Source organism: Chlorocebus sabaeus, chromosome 25 (assembly GCF_047675955.1).
Source record: "Chlorocebus sabaeus isolate Y175 chromosome 25, mChlSab1.0.hap1, whole genome shotgun sequence".
In the NCBI taxonomy this organism is placed as follows: Eukaryota; Metazoa; Chordata; class Mammalia; order Primates; family Cercopithecidae; genus Chlorocebus; species Chlorocebus sabaeus.
Window position 1 is genome coordinate 64,977,501 of NC_132928.1, and position 21,190 is coordinate 64,998,690.

The 21,190-nt window shown below is 41.2% G+C and overlaps 1 pseudogene; it reads left to right on the forward strand.

Annotated features, from left to right (window-relative positions):
• Positions 1 to 1,985: 1,985 nt before the first annotated feature.
• LOC103230700 (large ribosomal subunit protein uL30 pseudogene) lies at positions 1,986 to 2,778 on the forward strand (annotated as a pseudogene).
• The last annotated feature ends 18,412 nt before the right edge of the window (positions 2,779 to 21,190 follow it).

Sequence of the window (21,190 nt, forward strand, 5' to 3'; positions counted from 1 at the left end):
ATACATGAAAGCTCATGCTCTATAATGGAGGCTTTTTATGAACAGAAGAACTGAAATTTGTTTGTCCTTTTTACTGTAAAGCAAGACCCATCTGGCCAGGTGTGGTGACTGACACCTGTAATCCCAGCACTTTGGGAGGCTGAGGCCAGTGGATCATGAGGTCAGGAGTTCAAGACCAGCCTGGTCAAGATGGTGAAACTCCGTCTCTACTAAAAATACAAAAATTAGCTGGGTTTGGTGGCAGGTGCCTGTAATCCCAGCTACTCCAGAGGCTGAGGCAGCAGAATCGCTTGAATCCGGGAGGTGGAAGTTGCAGTGAGTGAAGATCGGGCCACTGTACTCCAGCCTGGGCGACAGAGTGAGATGCATCTCAAAAAAAAAAAAAAAAAAAAAAAAAAAAAAAAAATTTACCTGATTATGCTTATCTGCCTCTCAGAAGTGATAACACTGATAACAACAAACCCTGGTAGTGATATCTAGAAGGAGATAATATCAACCTGGATCTTAAATTATCTCCAGAATTTTCCACATTCAATATTCATTATCATCAAAAAATTAGTACACATATGAGTAAACATGTGAAATAAACAAAACAAAACAAAAAAAGAAAGAAAAAATAGTAGTGTCAGACCCACATGGAAAAGGTCCAGATATTGGAATTATTACATGTGGACTTCAACTGTCATGTTTACGTTCCAGAAAAATAGAAAAAATATGGAGAATTTCAGCAGAGAATTATAATCTATAATAAAATAAAAAGATATTCTGGAATTGAACAATCTAATAACTAAAATTAAGAAAGTGGAGGGTTCTGTTTTTCAGCTTTGGAACCGCCACCCCTGCCCGACCCCGTCTCTGTACAGGGGAGCTTCTATGGAGCCCCCCTCCCTCTGTCTCTGGACAGGGGAGCTTCTTCTTTCTTTCTTCCCCATTAAACTCCTTGCTCCTAAAAACTACTCCATGTGTGTTTGTGTCGTTTTTTCTAATTTGACTCTAGACGAAGAACCAGGTGTTCCTCTACTCATCAGAGCTGTATCATTTTGGTGCGTTGGCTGGGAATCCGAGGTAGAGCCTTCGTCAGAGTGTTACAGGAATAGGCTCTTGGATACATCACACTCCAGTCAAAGCCTGGAAAGCTGAGGGAGCAACCCCTGACAGCCAGAGGAACAACTTGAATATCAGTGTGAAGAAATAGGAGACCTTAAACTGAAAATCACAAAAGATAAGTAATGGAAAGCAATCAAATTCCAAATGGTGCTGCAAACTGAACCACGCATGAACATGCTGTTCTTCTGAGGACCCTTAGATTGACCTCAGGAGAAGCCCTAGCTACTGCTCCCCATTCATATCAGTATCATTTTGCATTCCCACGAGAAATGTATCACTTTAATTTGCATTTCTTTAATTAACAATATTCATGGCTGTGCATGGTGGCTCACACTTGTAATCCCAGCACGTTGGGCGGCCGAGGTGGGTGGATAACTCAAGGTCAGGAGTTCGAAACTAACCTGGCCAACATGGTGAAACCCCATCTCTACTAAAAATGCAAAAAATTAACTGGGCGTGGTGGTGGGTGCCTGTAGCCCCAGCTACTTGGGAGGCTGAGACAGGAGAATCACTTGAGCCCAGTATGCAGAGGTTGCAGTGAGCTGAGATCATGCCACTGCACTCCAGCCTGGACGACAGAGCGAGAGACTGTCTCCAAAAAATCCAACCCCCTCCCAAAAAAAAATTCATTCAACAAACATTTATTTGCACATTATGTACCAGGCTATCATAGGCATTAGGGATACAACTGTAAACAAAACAGACAACATTGACCATCCTGGAGCACACCTTCTAGTAATAATAAACAAACGTAAACAAATTCGTAAATAGCATGTTAGATTGCAAAAGGTACTCTGGAGAAAAAGCTATAAGGAGAAAAATAAAAATGTATATGGGGTTAATTGAAAAACAAAGCAGCTCTTTTTCTGGCCGGAAGCATGGAGGGTGTAGAAGAGAAGAAGGAGAAGCTTCCTGCTGTGCCAGAAATCCTTAAGAAAAAGCGAAGGAATTTCGCAGAGCTGAAGATCAAGCACCTGAGAAAGAAGTTTGCCCAAAAGATGCTTCGAAAGGCAAGGAGGAAGCTTATCCATGAAAAAGCGAAGCACTATCACAAGGAATATAGGCAGATGTACAGAACCGAAATTCGAATGGTGAGGATGGCAAGAAAAGCTGGCAACTTCTATGTACCTGCTGAACCCAAACTGGCATTTGTCATCAGGATCAGAGGTATCAATGGCGTGAGCCCAAAGGTCCAAAAGGTATTGCAGCTTCTTCGCCTTCATCAAATCTTCAATGGAACCTTTGTGAAGCTCAACAAGGCTTCGATTAACGTGCTGAGGACTGTAGAGCCATATATTGCATGGGGGTACCCCAATCTGAAGTCAGTAAATGAGCTAATCTACAAGCGTGGTTATGGCAAAATCAATAAGAAGTGAATTGCTTTGACAGATAACGCTTTGATTGCTCGATCTCTTGGTAAATATGGTATCATCTGCATGGAGGATCTGATTCATGAGATCTATACTGTTGGAAAATGCTTCAAAGAGGCAAATAACTTCCTGTGGCCCTTCAAATGATCTTCTCCATGAGGTGGAATGATGAAAAAGACCACCCATTTTGTAGAAGGTGGAGATGCTGGCAACAGGGAGGACCAGATCAACAGGCTTATTAGAAGAATGAACTAAGGTGTCTACCATGATTATTTTTCTAAGCTGGTCAGTTAATAAACAGTACCTGCTCTCAAATTGACAAAAAAAAAAAAAAAAAGCAAAACAAAAAAAAAAAAGGTGGGCCAGGCATGGTGGCTCACGCCTGTTATCCCAGCACTTTGTGAGGCTGAGGTGGGTAGATTACTTGAGCCCAGGAGTTCAAGATCAGCCCGGGTAACATGGTGAAACCCCATCTCTACCCCAAATAAACTGGGTGTGGTGGTGTGCACCTGTGGTCCCAGCTACTCCAGAGGCTGAGGTGGGAAGATCACTGGAGCCTGGGAAGTTGAGGCTGCAGTGAGCCATGATCATGCCACTGCACCATAACCTGGGTGACAGAGTGAGACCTTGCCTCAAAAAAAAAAAAAAAAAAAAAGAGAGAGTGTGGCTGGGCATGGTGGCTTATACTTATAATCCCAGTGCTTTGGGAGGCAAAGGCCAGAGCATTGCTTGAGGCTAGGAGTTTGACATCAGCCTGGGCAATATAGTAACCTACTATCTCTCCAAAAAAAAAAAAAAAAAAAAAAAAAAAGCTGAGCATAGTGGCACTCAACTGTGGTCTTAGCTACTCAGGAGGATGAGGCGGTAGGATTGTTTGACCCCAGGAGTTCAAGATTGCAGTGAGCTATGATCACAACTCCAGCCTGGGCACCAAAGTGAGACCCTGCTTCTTCTTCTTCTTTTTTTTTTAAAGTTTACTAGGAAAATGAAAGAGCTGAAGAGGGCACTGGTAAGCCAGAAGACCAGAAGAAAAGTCAGTAGAGACTGAAGCAGAGAGAAAAGAGGTGGAAATGAAAGACCCTACAAAATAAATAGAACATGGTGGCAAGGTTTAATATGCTTGTAATAGAAGTCCTGAAGGGGAGGAGAGAGAAATTAGGGGAAAAACTGCTACCTGAAAAGAAATTGACGGAAAATTTTCCAAAGCTGATGAAAGGCATCAAGCCAAAAATCCAAGAATATCTATGAACTTATATTGGGTTGAATTAAAACCACACCTAGGTATGTGATGGTATAACTGCTGAAAAACAATGGAAAAAAAATCTCAAAAATGGTCAGAGGAAATACATACATTACTTTCAACAATAAGATTAACAGCTATCTTTTTATTTAATTTATTTATTTATTTAGACCAAATCTTGCACTGTCACCCAGGCTGGAGTGCAGTGGCACGATCTTACCTCACTGCAACTTCTGCCTCCCGGGTTCAAGTGATTCTTCTGCCTCAGCCTCCTGAGTAGCTGGGACTACAGGTGCCCGCCACCATGCCTGGCTAATTTTTGTATTTTTAGTAGAGTTGCAGTTTCACCATATTAATCAGGCTGGTCTCGAACTCCTGACCTCAGGTGATCTTCCCAGCTCGGCCGCCCAAAGTGCTGGGATTACAGGCGTGAGTCACTGCGCCCAGCCAAAGCTATCTTTTTAATAGAAACATTTTAAGCCAAAAGACAGGAATAATTATTGTAAACTGCTGAAAAAGAAAGGGAAACTAAACTAGATATCTATACCTAAGAAGAATAGCATGGTGGTGATATCAAGGCAGACAGAGTAGGAAATAATGTTTCCTTGTGCTGCTATTCAGGAACAGCATAAAATATTGTGAGCTCCTTATGTAACCACCCAGTAGGTTCACCTTGCTTTCTGCCTAGACAGAGCAGATTTATCAAGGCAGGGGAATTGCAATAAAGAGTTATTCCCACAGAGCTGGCTTTGCAGGAGCCTGGAATTTCATTATTAATCAAATCAATCTCATCAAGAATTCAGGGGATGAGAATTTTTAAGAATAATTTGGTGGGGAGGGGGCCAATGAGTCAGGAGTGCTGATTGGTTGGATCACAGATGACATCACGGCTATCCTCTTGCTCAGAGTTACTTTCTGGGTGGAGGCCACAAGCTCAGATGAGACAGTTTATCCATCTGGGTAGTGCCAGCTGATCCATGAAGTACGGGGTCTGCAAAATATCTCAAGCACTGATCTTAGGCTTTACAACAGTTACATTATCTCCAGGAACAATTTGGGGAGGGTCAGAATCTTGTAGCCTCCAGCTGCATGACTCCCAAATCGTAATTTCTAATCTTGGGCTAATTAGTCTGGCAAAGGCAGTCTAGCCCCCAGGCAGGAATGGGTTTGTTTTGGGAAAGAGCTGTCTTTGTTTCAAACTATAAACTATAAACTAAATTCCTCCCAAAGTTAGTTCAGCCTACACCCTGGGAGGAACAAGGACAGCTTGGAGGTTAGAAGCAAGATGGAGTTGGTTAGGTCAGATCTCTTTCACTGTAAAAATTCTTAGTTATAACTTTGCAATGGTGGTCTCATCTGGAAGCAGAGACTGTATCATAGCCTTCTTTGTATCCTCAGACCGTAGCAGTACTTAAGAGACTTGTAGAACAATTGAAGAGTCTAGAGCAGTTGAACCTTTCATTACATGTTCAACTCACTATATCTGGGCAAAACTGATGCTGACCCAATGCTCAAGTCTAAGAAAATGTTTTAATCTGGGCCTTGATACTTTTTAATTGTGTGATAATAGAGATAATTATTCAACCCCTAGTATTAGTTTCTAAGGGCTGCCATAACAAATGATCACAAACTGAATTGCTCAAAACAATTTATTCAAGTTTTCAGCAAGACAACGCTCCCTCTGAAAGCTTGTGAAGAACTTTCTTTGACTCTCCATAGCTTCTGGAAGCTGTTGGCAATCCTTGGCATACCTTGGTAATAGGTATATCATTCTAATTTCTGCCTGCATTTTGACACAGGCATCTTTACTCTGGATCTCTGTGTCTCTAAATCTCCCTCTCCAGTCACTGGGTTTAGGACATGACTCATTGAATTGGGCCTACCCTAATCCAATATGACTGCATTTTAGCGTGTTTATACTTACAAAAACATTCACAGGTACTGAAGGTAAGGACTCCAGTATATCATTTTTGGGGACGCAATTCAATGTACTAAACTCCAGAGCCTCCATTTTCTCTTCTATAAAATAAATATAGCCTGGGCGCAGTGGGTCATGCCTGTAATCCTGGCACTTTGGGAGGCCGAGGTGGGCAGATCATTTGAGGTCAGGAGTTCCAGACCAACCTGACCAACATGGTGAAACCCCATCTCTACTAAAAATAGAAAAATTAGCCAGGTGTGGTGGTGGGTGCCTGTAATCCCAGCTACTTGGGAGGCTGAGGCAGGAGAATTACTTGAACCCAGGAGGCGGAGGTTGCAGTGAGCCGAGATCACGTCATTGCATTCCAGCCTGGGCAATGGAGCAAAACTCCACCTCAAAAAAACAAAACTAAACTAAACTAAATAAATATAATACCAACCTTGGAGAGTTATGATCAATAATCAAGTAATGCCTAGGACCCAGAATAAGTGGGTAATACATTCTCAAGGCAGGTTTTAAAAAGTAAGTACTAAGTGCAACATTGGGAGGCTGAGGTGCGAGGATTGTTTGAGGTCAGGAATTTGAAACCAGCCTAGGCAACATAGCGAGACCTCATATCTACAAAAATAAAAACAATTAGGAATGGTGGCACAAGCCTGTAGTCCTAGCTACTGCAGAGGCTGAGGTGGGAGAACTGCTTGAGCCTAGGAGTTCAAGCTTACAGTGAGCTATGGTGTGCCACTGTACCCTAGCCTGGGTCAAGACAGAGACCCTGACTCTTTAAAAAAAAAAAAAAAAGAAAGAAAGAAAAGAAAAAGGCACATAAATACATACTGATAGACTCTGGAAGGGGTGGGGTGGTTGGGCAAATGAAAGTGAAAGTTTCTAGTAACTATACATATTAATAAGATTCTGTCAATGAAAAACTCCATTTTTTTCAAAGAAACTATAATATTCAGTCTAATATCAAATAAATCAGAAAATATGAGGGCCTAATAGACACAATTGCAGTGCACAGCAGCAGCAGAGCCACTGCTCCTTTTGGAGCAGGGCTACTGCATAGGCAGTGTGCCCAGAGGAGCAGCTCAGAGGCAGTGTTGCACTCATATTTATACCTATTTGTACTTACATGCAAATTAAGAGGTGATTTATACAGAAATTTCTAGAAAAGGGTGGTAACTTCTGGGTTATCAGGTCGTTGCTATGGAAAGGAGTGGTAACTTCCATGTGTTGCCATGGCAATGGTAAACTGAGGTAGTGCACTGGTGCACGTGTCTTACGGAAAGCTGCTTCTGCCTCATCCCTGTTTTAGCAAGTTCTCAATTTGGTCGGATGTCCTAGGCCTGTCTCTGGAGTTGAGTCCCATGCCTACCTCACTATGACTTAGTAAAGGTTATATAGATTAGTATATTTCTAGAGTTCACTGAAATATATACTGCTGAAAAGTCTGATTGCCACCCAAAGATTGGCAAGGTAATTATTGCCTTGGAACTAAAGCATATATTTGGAATGATAAATTTATGGAAAGACTCCTTGCTATTGGTGCATTACGTCTTAAATTGGTTGCTTTTTTTTTGAGACAGAGTTTCACTCCTGTTGCCCAAGTTGGAGTGCAATGATGCGATCTTGGCTCACTGCAACCTCCGCCTCCCGGGTTCAAGCAATTCTCTTGCCTCAGCCTCCCAAGTAGTTGGGATTACAGGTGCACACCACTTTGCTCAGCTAATTTTTTTGTATTTTTTGTAGAAATGGGGTTTCACTATGTTAGCCAGGCTGGTCTCAAACTCCTGACTTCAGATGATCCGCCCGCCTCGGTCTCCCAAAGTGCTGGGATTATAAGCATGAGCCACTGTGTCCGGCCAATTGGTTGCAATTTTTACATTTATTTTTATTGTTTTTCTGAGACAGGGTCTCACTCTGTCACCAGGCTGGAGTGCAGTGTCTCAATCACAGGTCACTGAAGTCTCCACCTCCCTGGGCTTAAGTGATTCTCCTGCCGTAGCCCCTCAAATAGCTGGGAGTACAGGTGCAAGCCACCATGCCAACAGGCTAATTCTTTTGTATTTATTTTTGGTGGAGACGGGGTTTTGTCATGTTGCCCAGGCTGCTCTCCATCTCCTGGGCTCAAGCAATCCACTGGCCTTGGCTTCCCAAAGTGCTGGGATTGCAGGCATGAGCCACAGAACCCGGCCTAATTTTTATTTTTATTTTTATTTTTAAATCAAAGTAACATTTACACAATTTAAGATGACCGGTTCTACTTTAATGCATTTAACTAAGAACAGTAGTCCTCCCTTTGTCCCTTTCACTGGAATCCCACTTCCCAGAGGCAACAATAACCTGCAATGCTAGATACTTTTATGGTATTTTTTAAAATGGGCTCCTATATTTAAATAGCACAGTTATGCTTAAATTGCTATTTCTTTTTCAGTTAAAACATTGTATTAACTTCCTACCATCCGAGTTTAACAGTTAGCTGTCTTACACTACCCCTATTCTTACAGATCATCCTCCCCAACCTTCCAATACAGCTCTATCATATTTTCTGTTTTAATCAGCACACAGTCCTTACTTTATTTCTTTTCTTTTCCTCTTCTCTTCTCTTCTTTCTCTTTTGTTTTCTTTTTTCTTTTTTTTTTTAATTTTTGAGACAGGGTCTCAACTGTCACCCAGGCTGGAGTGCAGTGGTGCAGTCTTGGCTCAGTGCAACCTTTGCCTCCTGGGCTCAAGCAATTGTGTCACCTCAGTCTCCCGAGTAGCTGGGACTACAGGTGTGTGCTACCACACCCAGCTAATTTTTGTATTTTTTGTAGAGATGGGGTTTTGCCATTTTGCCCAGGCTGTCCTCAAACTCCTGAGCTCAGGCGATCCTCCTGCCTCAGCCTCCCAAAGTGCTGGGATTACAGGAGTGAGCCACCGCACCTGGCCTTACAATGTAAATATTTCTTATAGCTAAGTTGTGTGATCTAATAGTATGTTTTCATTTCTCTGTAGTTAAAAAAAAATCTGCAATTAGTAGTTGTCCTTTAAAATTTTTTTTTTCTTTGTACCTATCACTAATGTTTTTGAACCTTACAGAACTCTAAATGCCATTCCACAGGATCAAATGCATCGTGTAATCCATTAGTTCTAATTGCTTATTGAAAATATCTTTCTTTGAACTCTCCATACTTCTGCTCTAATCTGTACTGTGGCTTCAAGCTGATATCCTGAAACTCCTCCTTACCATATCCTGAACACTATCTTTGCCTCCCTTAGATAGGATCCCCAGTTTCCTGGATCCCAAATTTTCCTGTTTCTTAGCTTAGTCCCTAATATTAATAGAGTACATGGGAAGGAAATTTTTGGCTATCTTATGTATCTATGTATTTATTCTCGATTATTACCCTCATACTTGATTGACAGTTTGGTTGAGTATAGAATTCTAGATTGGAAATAATTTACTGTCTTAAAAATTATTTTGTAGTGTTAGAGCTCTTTTAGAATTTGTCTATCAGGCTGTTTGTTTGTTTGTTTGTTTGTTTGTTTTTCCCCTGGAAAGTCCCTAAAAAAAAAAAAGAAAATAAAAATAAATTATTTTGTAGTATTTAGTACATTTAAAATACTGTTGTATTATAAATATAAATTATGGAGCATAATAAAATAAATTGCCTTGCACGGTGACTGATGCCTAGAACCCCAGTACTTTGGGAGCCTGAGGCAGGAGGATAGCTTGAGCCCGGGAGTTTGAGACCAGCCTGGGCAACAAACATAGTGAGACCCTGTCTCTATTAAAAGAAAATGTTTAAAAAAGGCTGGACATGATGGCTCATGTCTGTAATCCCAGCACTTTGGGAGGATGAGGCAGGCAGATTGCTTGAGCTCAGAAGTTCAGGACCAGCCTGGCCAACATAGTAAAACCCTGTCTCTACCAAAAACATAAAACTTAGCTGAGTGTGGTTGCATGTGCCTGTAGTCCCAGCTATTCGGGAGGTTGAGGCAGGAGAATCACTTGAACCCAGGAGGCAGAGGCTGCAGTGAGCCAAGATTACACCATTGCACTCCAGCCTGGGTGACAGAGTTAGACTGTTTCAAAAAAAAAAAAAATCTTTATTCAATAATAAATTATCCATAGCTTACTGTAACTTTTAACTTTATACACTTTTAAATTTTCCGTAGCTTTTTGACTCTTTTGTAATAACACTTAGCTTAAACACAGATTGTACAGTTGTACAAAAATATTTTCTTCCTATATATCCTTATTCTATAAACTTTTTTTTATTTTAAATTTTTTTACTTTTAAAACTTTTCATTAATAACTAAGACATGAACACACATATTACCCTGGGCTTACACAGGGTCAGAATCACCGTCTACCTCCATGTCTTGTCCCACTGGAAGGTCTCCAGGAGCAATAATACACATGGAGCTGTCATCTTCTATAATAGCAATGCTTTCTTCTGGAATACCTCCTGAAAGACTTGCCTGAAGCTGTTTAACAGTTAATTTTTTTTTTTTTTTTTTTTTTTGAGACGGAGTCTCGCTCTGTCGCCCAGACTGGAGTGCAGTGGCCAGATCTCAGCTCACTGCAAGCTCCGCCTCCCGGGTTTACGCTATTCTCCTGCCTCAGCCTCCTGAGTAGCTGGGACTACAGGCGCCCGCCACCTCGCCCGGCGAGTTTTTTGTATTTTTTAGTAGAGACGGGGTTTCACCAGGTTAGCCAGGATGGTCTCGATCTCCTGACCTCGTGATCCGCCCGTCTCGGCCTCCCAAAGTGCTGGGATTATAGGCTTGAGCCACCGCGCCCGGCCAACAGTTAATTTTTTTTTTTTTTTGAGATGGAGTCTTGCATTGTCACCAGGGCTGGAGAGCCCGATCTCGGCTCACTGCAACCTCCGCCTCCCAGGTTCAAGCGATTCTCCTGCCTTAGCCTCCTGAGTGGCTGGGATTACAGGCGCACACCACCATACCCCACTAATTTTTTCTATTTTTAGTAGAGATAGGGGTTTCACTATGTTGGCCAGGCTGGTCTGGAACTCCTGACCTCGTGATCCGCCCATCTTGGCCTCCCAAAGTGCTGGGATTACAAGTGTGAGCTACTGCGCCCAACCTTAACAGTTAATTTTTTAAAAAAATAATTAGCAGGAGTATACTGTAAAATAATGATTAAAAATTATAGCATAGTAAATACATAAATCATTAGCATAGTTGTTTATTATCATTATGAAGTATTATGAACTGTATGTAATTGTATGTGCTATATTTCTATAGGATTGGCAGCAGGTTTATTTACGCCATCACCACAAAGACATGAGTACTGCATTGTGCTGCTGTGTTATGATGGCTATGATGTCACTAGGCTGCAGATAATTTTCAGCTCCATTATAATCTTATGGGACTACCATCATGCAGGTGATCTGTTTTTGTTTTTTAATTTTTTTTTGAGATGGAGTCTTGCTCTGTCACCCAGGCTGGAGTGCAGTGGCGCGATCTCAGCTCACCATGACCTCCGCCTGTCGGGTTCCAGTGATTCTCCTGCCTCAGTCTCTTGAGTAGCTGAGACTACAGGTGCGCACCACCACGCCCAGCTAATTTTTGTGTTTTTAGTAGAGACGGAGTTTTGCCATAGTGGCTAGGCTGGTCTCGAACTCCTGGGCTCAAGCTATCCACCCACCTCAGCCTCCCAAAGTGCTGGGATTATAGGTGTGGGCCACTGCACCCGGCTTAGGCAACCTATTTTTGTTGACCAAAACATCACTGTGTGGTAGGTGGGTGTATGTATATGTATGTGTGTAAATATACATATATATAGTCAAGTGTGTGTGCACTTGTGTGTATGTGTGTGTGTATATAATATTTTGGTTCTGATAATCCTAATCTCTGGAATTCTTGAAGTCTGTATTTGTTTTTTGTAATTTCTTTTCTTTTTCTTTCTTTCTTCTTTCTTTTATTTTTGAGATGGGGTCTCACTCTGTTGCCCGCTTCTGCCTCCCAAAGTCTGGGATTACAGGCATGAGCCACCAAGCCTAGCCTAAATTTAATTTAATTTAAATTAATAATTTAGCCACATGTGACTAGTGGTAAACATGTTAAATAGCAGAAATCTACAGGCTAGACTTTTTCCTTCTACAAAATTTTACACAATACTTTTCCGTCACCCTCCAAGCCTGCCTTCAGAAGTAACTAGTGTTTTCCCATTCCTGAGCCTTTTCTGGTTGCAGCACTAAAAGTCAACTTGCCTTTTATTGGCCTGTGTTGAGCATTTTCCTCACCAACTAAACACTTTCAACAGAAGAGATGAACTTGAATCCTAGATGAGATAGCATTGATTCAAGCATTTCTCGTTTTCCATGATATGTTGACTTGTCTTGTTGCTATTTTCTTCTTTCCAATTCTGTTATTGTTTACATCCCTTTCTCTCACAGTCACCTTCCAGTAATATTAGTATGGTTTTTAAAGGGAGTCATTGGAAAACCAGACTATGGTTTTTCAATTGACTTTATTTTTATACCGAAATAACTTACTCCTTGTTTTAGCTTCATTATCAGTTTAATTCAGAGGTGGCTCTAAGAATTTTTATCTGTCTAGTGACTGGGAATTCCAGATTGGGATCAGAAATGACCAGTCCTCCATAGCAGGGTTTCTCAAAGTCAGCGCCATTAACATTTTGTGTTGAATAATTCTTTTTTCTGGGAAGTTCTCCTATACATTGTAAAACATTTCTCACTGTTGCTGGACTCTACCCACTAAATACCAGTAGTACCCGCACACCCCTTCTGCCTTTGACAATCAAAAATATATATAGACCTTGGTCTAGAAGACAAAATCCCCTCCGTTGACAACCACTGCTTTAAAAGGTTTTTAACTTTGTAAACTAGGCCATGCTTTATGAAGAATCCTTAAGTTAGCATTTCTCAAATCCATTAAAATCACCTGAATATTCTGTTTGAGAAGTAAGCTAGGAATCTGTCTTTTTAACAAAGACCCTAGTGATTCTAATTTAGGTGTTTCTAAAGATCACACTTGGAGAAACATTGCCCTAAGTTGACTACAACGTTATGTGAAATCCCCCTAGCCGCCATTAGAATGCTCTAGACATATAAGATTTCAAGGGACAGGTCAATGTATTGAGAAGATAAATATTTACTGGGTGAGAAATCATGCAAAATATCCAAGAGTGCTGCATGGAGCAAATCTAGTACAAACATTTGTGAAATCCCAGCAGTAAAGTCTTCTTTGTGTCATTGTTCTGGGACACGTTTGGAGCTGACAAGGGAGGTGTTGGGGACCTGTAGAAGTGAGTCCAATTTTTCTGAGTCCATGATTTTCCTGAAGCTCACATTTAATAATGAAACAGGATCCCCAGTAAAGATGCTGCTGTGGTGTTGCCAATTACTTCATGCCTGATAGAGAAGCTGAAATGCCTCCCCATACTTGAGATTTTTTTTTTCTTTCCAGTTAATTGTTCTTCCTAAATTGAATGATCTATTTTTGGAACTGAAAGAGATGCAGTGTAGAGAGAAAGGAACTGACAAAGCCCAAGGCAGAGAAGGGAGGTAGACAGAGAAAATGCAGAAAGAAGAGGGCTGTGCTATCTGCATCCATCTTGCTCATAACAAACACAGAAAATGAACAGGAAGGGCATTATCTCTTCCTGGGAGCAGGTGAATCAGACATGAGGGGCAGGAGATTTTGCTTATGAAACCACAAACGCATGAAAAGAAAAAATGTAAAATTCTAGAAATAGTTGTAACCTGGAGGCCTAGGTCTTAAAATTCACTGGGCTTTCCCTTCAAGCTCTAGAGTGGGCCGGCATGTTCATGTCATCAGATTAGAAGAAGAGAAAACCTGCTTCTTTACCATATTTCTTAATAAAACTTATTCGAAAAGCGCACAGCCTTAGTCTTGAAAATGTGGGAATGATTGTCTCATAGAAGTGATTCTGAGAGTATTTAGCAGGACTTCTGATGCATTTAGTCCACATACACATTTGATGAAGCATATATACACACAGATGTGTGCATTTTTAATGACCTCAGAACTGTAAGTAATGTCCACCTTAGCCAGATTCATTAGCTATTATCAAAAATGTATTTGAAAAAGAGTCAGCAAATATTGTGTCTAACTACCAGCGTGGCTATCAGCTTCTAACATTTTGCTGCTTCTATAAATAATGCTTTTGTTAACTCCAGTGAGTTCTTCTGATCCTCCTTCAGTCTGAGCATCATGCTCAAAGTTCTGGAGTGTGCCTACACTAGCCATTTCTGCCGCTTCTGTTCTCCAGGCATTTCAATTGCAGTTACATTTTTTAAAAACCCTCTTTTGTGCTTTTAGATGCTTAGCAAAACTACAAAGAAGAACACACATCATTTTCTTCCAAACACATAAACATTTTGGCCTGCCAAAGCGACTACACCAAAGACAGCCAGTTTGACTTTAAAGTGCACGAGAAGAACAGAGACCTTTCAAGCTCCTATAAGACTGTGCCATTCTTTCCACCCCTCATTGGATATTTTAACAATGTATGCAGTTCACTCCTGAAATGATTCAACTAAGGAAAGAAAGAGGCTTCAAAAGACTGTGTACACTTGCCTTTCACTGCCATGAGGTGTCAGGAGAGGAGCTCCTGGCTGCCCGTAGTATCATTTTTCTCTACTTCCTGCCATTTTAATCTTAGCGTCATGTGGATGGCATATCCATATTTTTCTGTGGGTCTAAGCGTTTGATTTTCATCCACTGTAATAGCAGACTCTAACACCAGGGTGGTGAAGAATGGAGCACAGGGAAAGGGAAAGGAACGATCCTGGGAATGATAGCATTCAATCAAACAAGCTATGCAGATCCTTTTATGCCAGCTTGTAACACAAAACTTGTAGAACTAGAAGACTGCTACTTTCTTCCTCATATAAGTAATTGTGCAGGCTGATCAAACAAACCTTCGTTTGATCTTAGATCATTTATTTCAAACTCAAACTCTGGTAAGCAGAGATAAGGTCTTATAGTGTACTGATAATGTGAGCTTCCTAACTCAGCATGCCTGGATTCAAATTCTGGTTCCATCTGGATTTGTGCAACTGTGGGAAAACTGAGTTACCTTGAGCCAAGAACTTAACCTCTTTATGCATGTTTACTCGTCTGTAAAGTGGGAAAGTAGTAGAAAATGCCACCAGAACTATTGTGCACGTGAAATGTGTAGTTGTATGTAAAATCACTTTTTTTTTTTTTTTTTTTTTTGTAGACAGAGTCTCTCTCTGTTGCCCAGGCTAGAGTGCAGTGGTATGATTTCAGCTCACTACAACCTCTGCCTCCTGGGTTCAAGCGATTTTCTTACCTTAGCCTCCCAAGTAGCTGGGACTACAGGCATGCACTACTGTGCCTGGCTAATTTTTGTTTTTTTACTAGAGACGGGTTTTAGCCATGTTGGCCAGGCTGGTCTTGAACTCCTGGCCTCAAGTGATCTGCCCAGCTTGGCCTCCCAAAGTGCTGGGATTACAGGCACGAGCCACCTCACCCGGCCTGCAGCTACGTGTAAAATCACTTCGAATGGTCCTTGTTTGTGAAGCGTGAGAAGTAGAAGTTGTTAGAACTGTTGTTATCAGTATTAGTATCATTTCGTTATACATCCAGAATTATTGACAGTGATGTGATAGATCTGATTCTAGCTAATTCTGAAGAGAAAAATCAACATTCAGGATGGGTGCTGTCCCTTTTCAGCACAAAAGTACTCAGACAGCTCAGACTTGTCAAATCCTTCCAGAACCTCTCTTGGTTTTATATTGACAGGAAGCTCCTACAGGTATGGTTACACAGAATACATAGCTGGCTTAGAGGATGGAATATTTTTTCTAGAATTGCCCCATGACATTCCATTTTGAGTTAGTTCTTTCTAGGGAGTCTTGTGGAAGGAAGGAATAGGTGCATTTCCACTTATTTGGATGTGATTCATGTAGTGTGGGATTATTATTCACCTCTGTTATATAACGTGACCACATTTTTGGCCCAGGAGTTTAATGGTATTTCTGACACATGGGTTGTCAAATATACTGCTAATTGAATAATCTGCTTCATTATGTTCTTCTGGGTCCATAGGCAGTTACAGTGCCTCTGTCTCCAGTACTATCCTGTCTGTATTTCAGATGTAGGCAACAGCTGCACCGAAACCATCCCTGTGGCTTATGCTTATCTCAAAATCTGGCCTGGGGAAACTTATTGGATTATTCTCTATAAGTGAGCAGAAGAGCAAAAAGATAGTCTTCATATATTGAAAGTGTATGTATTCACTGAATATTTATTGAGCATCTATTATGTGTGTAAGTCACTGTGCTTGCCACTGACAATACAATGATGAACAAGATAGACTCAGCATCTGCCCTTAAGGGTACATTCTGGTGGAAGAAACAGACATTGAACAAGTAATTCTATGATTTTTAAAAAATTATAATTGTGGAAAGTAGGGAGAGGGGGATATGTGTTGCTCTGTGAATATGTAACTTAAATGTCAGACCTAATCTGAGGGGTGAACCAAGACCTGCCTTAGAGAAGTAATGTTGAGCTGAGGTTTGAAGGATAAATAGAAGTTAATTAGACAAAAAGGAAGGGAGAAAAGTCTCTTCTAGGTAGAAGAAATAGCATGTGCATGGCCATGAAATGGCAGAAGCAGTGAATTTAATGAAGTGAAAGAGGGTAAGTGTTGCTAGAGTGTGGAGGGAGGGGCAGAGGAATGTAAGATTGAGAAAGGAAGGCAAAGGTGAGCCAAATAAGGACTCAAGGCCATGGTAAGGAGTTTGATCTTTATCTAAAAACAATGAGAAGACATGAAAGAGAGTGACATAATCAGAATTGTGTTTTTAAAAACACTGGCTATCATATGGAGAAGGCCTGGAGGGGTGATAGTTTGGATATAGGAAAACTATTTAGTAGTCTATTAGTTTCAGTGAATTTATTAGACTGATAATAGCAAGGTAGAGACAGATGTAAATTTTTTAAATTGAGACATATTTATGTTGTGAAACTGAAAAGGCATTGGTGATAGGAATAAGACAGAAGGAGGTTGTAACCTCAACTATGAACTGGACTTTTGGTGGCAATATTCACAAAGTTAGGATTCATTGCAAGAAAACCAAGTTGAGTGAAAAAGGAACAGATTAAATTCAGTTTGGAACTATTAAACTTATGTAAACTTAGCAGTGTCGCTTTGTAAATTGTTAACAACAGGCTCTCCGATAAGAAGAAATAAAAAACTCAATGAGGCCGGGCGCGGTGGTTCAAGCCTGTAATCCCAGCACTTTGGGAGGCCGAGACGGGCGGATCACGAGGTCAGGAGATCGAGACCATCCTGGCTAACATGGTGAAACCCCGTCTCTACTAAAAAATACAAAAAACTAGCCGGGCGAGGTGGCGGGCGCCTGTAGTCCCAGTTACTCGGGAGGCTGAGGCAGGAGAATGGCGTAAATCCGGGAGGCGGAGCTTGCAGTGAGCTGAGATCTGGCCACTGCACTCCAGCCTGGGCGACAGAGCGAGACTCTGCCTCAAAAAAAAAAAAAAAAAAACAAAAAACTCAATGAGTAGCATTTGTCGGTTTCCATGATGTAAACATTCTCATCATGGCATGAACATGAAGCTGTGAAGAGATTCGCGCAGTGGGCTCTCAGGCGCCAATGTAAGCTGGCTTCAGCACATCACTGACACTGAGATATGTAAAGGGAGATGTCGAGAGGAGGTGAATGTATAAGTAGTGAGCTGAAAGGAGTGGTCCAGGCTGGAGTTTGGATCATCAGTGAGTAAGTGATAACCATGCGGATGAGACTGCTGAAAGAGTGAGAAAAGGGAGTGAGTACTGAGGCTTGGGAAACCAAGATGTTAAAGTTCACTGGAGAGGGGCCAGAAAGGAAGAATAATTCTCGGAAGGTGGATAGTTTGATGAGACATGGAAAGAAAGAATTTTGAGAAAGATAATTTGATCAACAGAGTTAAATGTTGCTGATAGGTCAAATAAGAGAGGCTGAAAAATTTCCATTAGATTTAGTGACAGAAATTATTAGTGAGTGTAATGAGAGCACTTTTCATAGACTGGTGAAGACAGAAGTCAGACTAGAATGGTTTGAAAAACAAAAACACAAAAAAATTGGAGAAGATGGGCTACTGAGTATAGAACATTCTTTTGAGATACTGGGCTATGACAGAAGTAAGAGATTATTTGTAGCTATCAACTTTAGGGTTCGGGGCAGGTTCTGTTTGTGCTTTATTATTTTTTATTATTATTAAACAGGAGAGATTTGAACATGTTAAATGCTGATGTCAAAGATCCAGCAGAGAGAGGGAGGTTGACAACAGATGAAAAGGCTGACCTTTTGCAAAAATCCCTCTTATTTCATTAGCTTGGTCACTTCTGAATCCCTTACAAATGCTATACACATTCTCATCTTATGCCTTTCCTTGAGTTATTTTTCTCTTTTATGTATCTTTGCCTCTACAAATTTCACTTAGCCTAAACACCCGGCTTACGTCTTTTCTCCTCTGTGAGGATTTCTTTGATTATTCCATCATACCCTGATCTTTTCTCTTTTCAACCCTAAGTTGTAAGCAACAACTAAGCTTTAACTTCAGTAAATCAGAGGGACAGAAGAAGATATTAATTATATAGGGGCCATGGTCAAATCCTTTTCTTTTGAAATTTCTTATCAGCCCTACACAAAATGTGGGCCTTGGTGGCCACTTTTTTTAACTTTTAAAACTGGCTGGCCTGGCACGGTGGCTCATGCCTATAATCCCAGCACTTTGGGAGACCGAGGTGGAAGGATTGCTTGAGCCCAGGAATCTGGGGAACATGGTGAAACCAGCCTGGGGAACATGGTGAGAACCTTTCTCTAAAAAATTAAAAAATTAGCCAGGCATGATGGTGTGCGCCTGTGGTCTCAGCTACTTGGGAGGCTGAGATGGGAAATAGCTTGAACTGAGGAGCTCAAGGCTGCAGTGAGCCATGTTTGTGCCACTGCGCTCCAGCCTGGACAATGGAGGGAGACTCTATCTCAAAAAGAAAAAAAAAACAAAAAAAAAAACTCAACAAAAACTGCTTATTGCTCACAGCTGAAGATTGGAGTGAATTTTTTTTTTTTTTTTTTTTTTTTTTTTATACGGAGTCTTGCTCTGTCGCCCAGGCTGGAATGCAGTGGCGCGATCTCAGTTCACTGCAAGCTCCGCCTCCCAGGTTTACGCCATTCTCCTGCCTCAGCCTCCCCGAGTAGCTGGGACTACAGGCGCCCGCCACCACGCCCGGCTAGTTTTTTGTATTTTTTAGTAGAGACGGGGTTTCACCGAGTTCGCCAGGATGGTCTCGATCTCCTGACCTCGTGATCCGCCCGTCTCGGCCTCCCAAAGTGCTGGGATTACAGGCTTGAGCCACCGCGCCCGGCCTGGAGTGAATTGTTAAACCAAGTTGAAACCATCAGTTTCTCTCATGTGACAGTTTGAAATTAGAGATGTGAAAAAATGTATTTGTTCATGGCCAATCCCAAAGTTACAAGAACATTAAAACCAGGGTACCTGAATGGATATTTGTGGACAGCCAGTTTGATGTCCAAGCAGTGAAAACTGGTCAACAGAGAAAAAAAGTATAAAGCAGGTTCACAAGATCAATAAGGGTTGGTTTACCATGTGACGAGAGAGAGACTGACTTTGTGTCATTTTTCTGTACGCAGCCCTTTTTGTGGTCTGGTTACTTTTCCTGGCCTTGGGTAATGTGACATTCCTTAATCAAAGGACATTACCTTTACTTAAGCTATTTTCAGATGGTTGCTGTTTCTTAAAATTAAACAAACTTTGACAGGTGACATCAAAGATCAGGACTGAATAGACCATTCCAAGCTGAAGGGTCTCATGGGTTGTAGCTGAAGAGACAATACAAGATCGGGTAAAGCTGACCCCAAAAGTTAGGGGGAAATTGGAATCTAAAGATCAGGTCAAAAATTGAGATCTGAGAACTGATCTCAATAAGAAATGGCAGAGATGCAACCGCTGGATAAATAAGCCACCTCAAACTGAAAACGTTTCTGTGCCACGCCAAAATTCTTTGTTTACCTTTATTCTCACATCTGCTTAGAGGTGTTCAAAAAGTAAGAAAAATTAAAACAACAACAACAACAAACTGCCAAGTAGAAATTGAAGGTCTCCCTTACTGTATTTGTTGCTTTTCCCCCCATCTTTGTGACTATTCTTCCTCGGATTCTCTGTCCTCTTGCTCTATAAGGCGATCCCATTTGAAGAATATGCTGCCAGCTCCTTTTCTTTTCCTTCTTGTTTTTTTTCTTACATTCTTTACTTTTGTAGTCTCATGTGTTTCCATAGCTTCAACATTGGCCTTTATCTGTGTCTGCAGCCTTGACCTCCATCCAAAATATGGTATCAACTGTTTAACAACTTGTTGGATATCCCTACTGGAATGTCCCAGTGGTCCTTCAGAGTCAGTAAGACACAAAGTGGGTAAAAATGCACACTCTGTAGTCTCGATTGTCCGGCTTTGAACCAAGATCTGCCTTTTATCAGGTCTGTAATTTTGGGAAAGTGGTATAACCTCAGTGATATGGTTTAGATCTGTCTCCGACCAAATTTCATACCAAATTGTAATCCCCAGTGTTGCAGGTGAGGCCTGGTGGGAGGTGATTGGATCATGGGGGCGGAGTTCTCAGGAATGGTTTCATACCATCTCCCTTGGTCAGGATAATGGGTGCGTTCTCCAAAGATCTGGTTGTTTAAAAGTGTGTGGTACGTCCTGCGCCCCTCCTCTTCCTCCTGCTCTGGCCATGTAAGGGGAGCCTTCTTCACCCTCACCTTCTGCCATGACTGAAAGTTTCCTGTGGCCTCCCCAGCCATGCATCCTGTACAGCCTGCAGAACCTTGAGCCAGTTAAACCTATTTTCTTTATAAATTAGCCAGACTCGGGCATTTCTTTATAACAATGTGAGAAAAAACTAATACACTTCATAAGAATCAGTTTTCTTATCCAGGATGACAATAGTGCCTACATCATAGGGTAGTTACACAGATAAACATACGTATATAGAGTTGGTATACCGCTTCATTTGTGGTAAACATACACTAAATGAAATCCTTTATTATTGTTGTTGTTACCTTCATCTTTATTTTTGTTATTAAATGTGATTTCCTTTAGTTTGATTATCTCTCTTGATAACTTCTCAAATAGTTGATAAGTTATATGAACATTGAAAGTCAAAAGTTACAGTCCAACTCTGTCACTAATGGCTGTGTGACCCTGCATCAATCACTTAAACTCTCTGGAATTCAAATTTCGTCTTGGTAATACTAGATTGTACTAGATGTACTCTGAGGACTTTTGAAATTGCTTTGCAAAATTATAACAGTGAGGAAAATTTAACATAGCTGACTCCATCTTGTTTCTAGTGTCACAAGCTAACTATCTCTGCTCATTCCTAGGCATATGCCAAGCTAACAATGGGAGCAATTGAGTTTATAGTTTAACCTTAAAGCAAGGATGATAATAGAACCTTCCCGAAACTAACCTCCTTGTTTGGGGACCAAACTGCCTTTGTAAAGCTT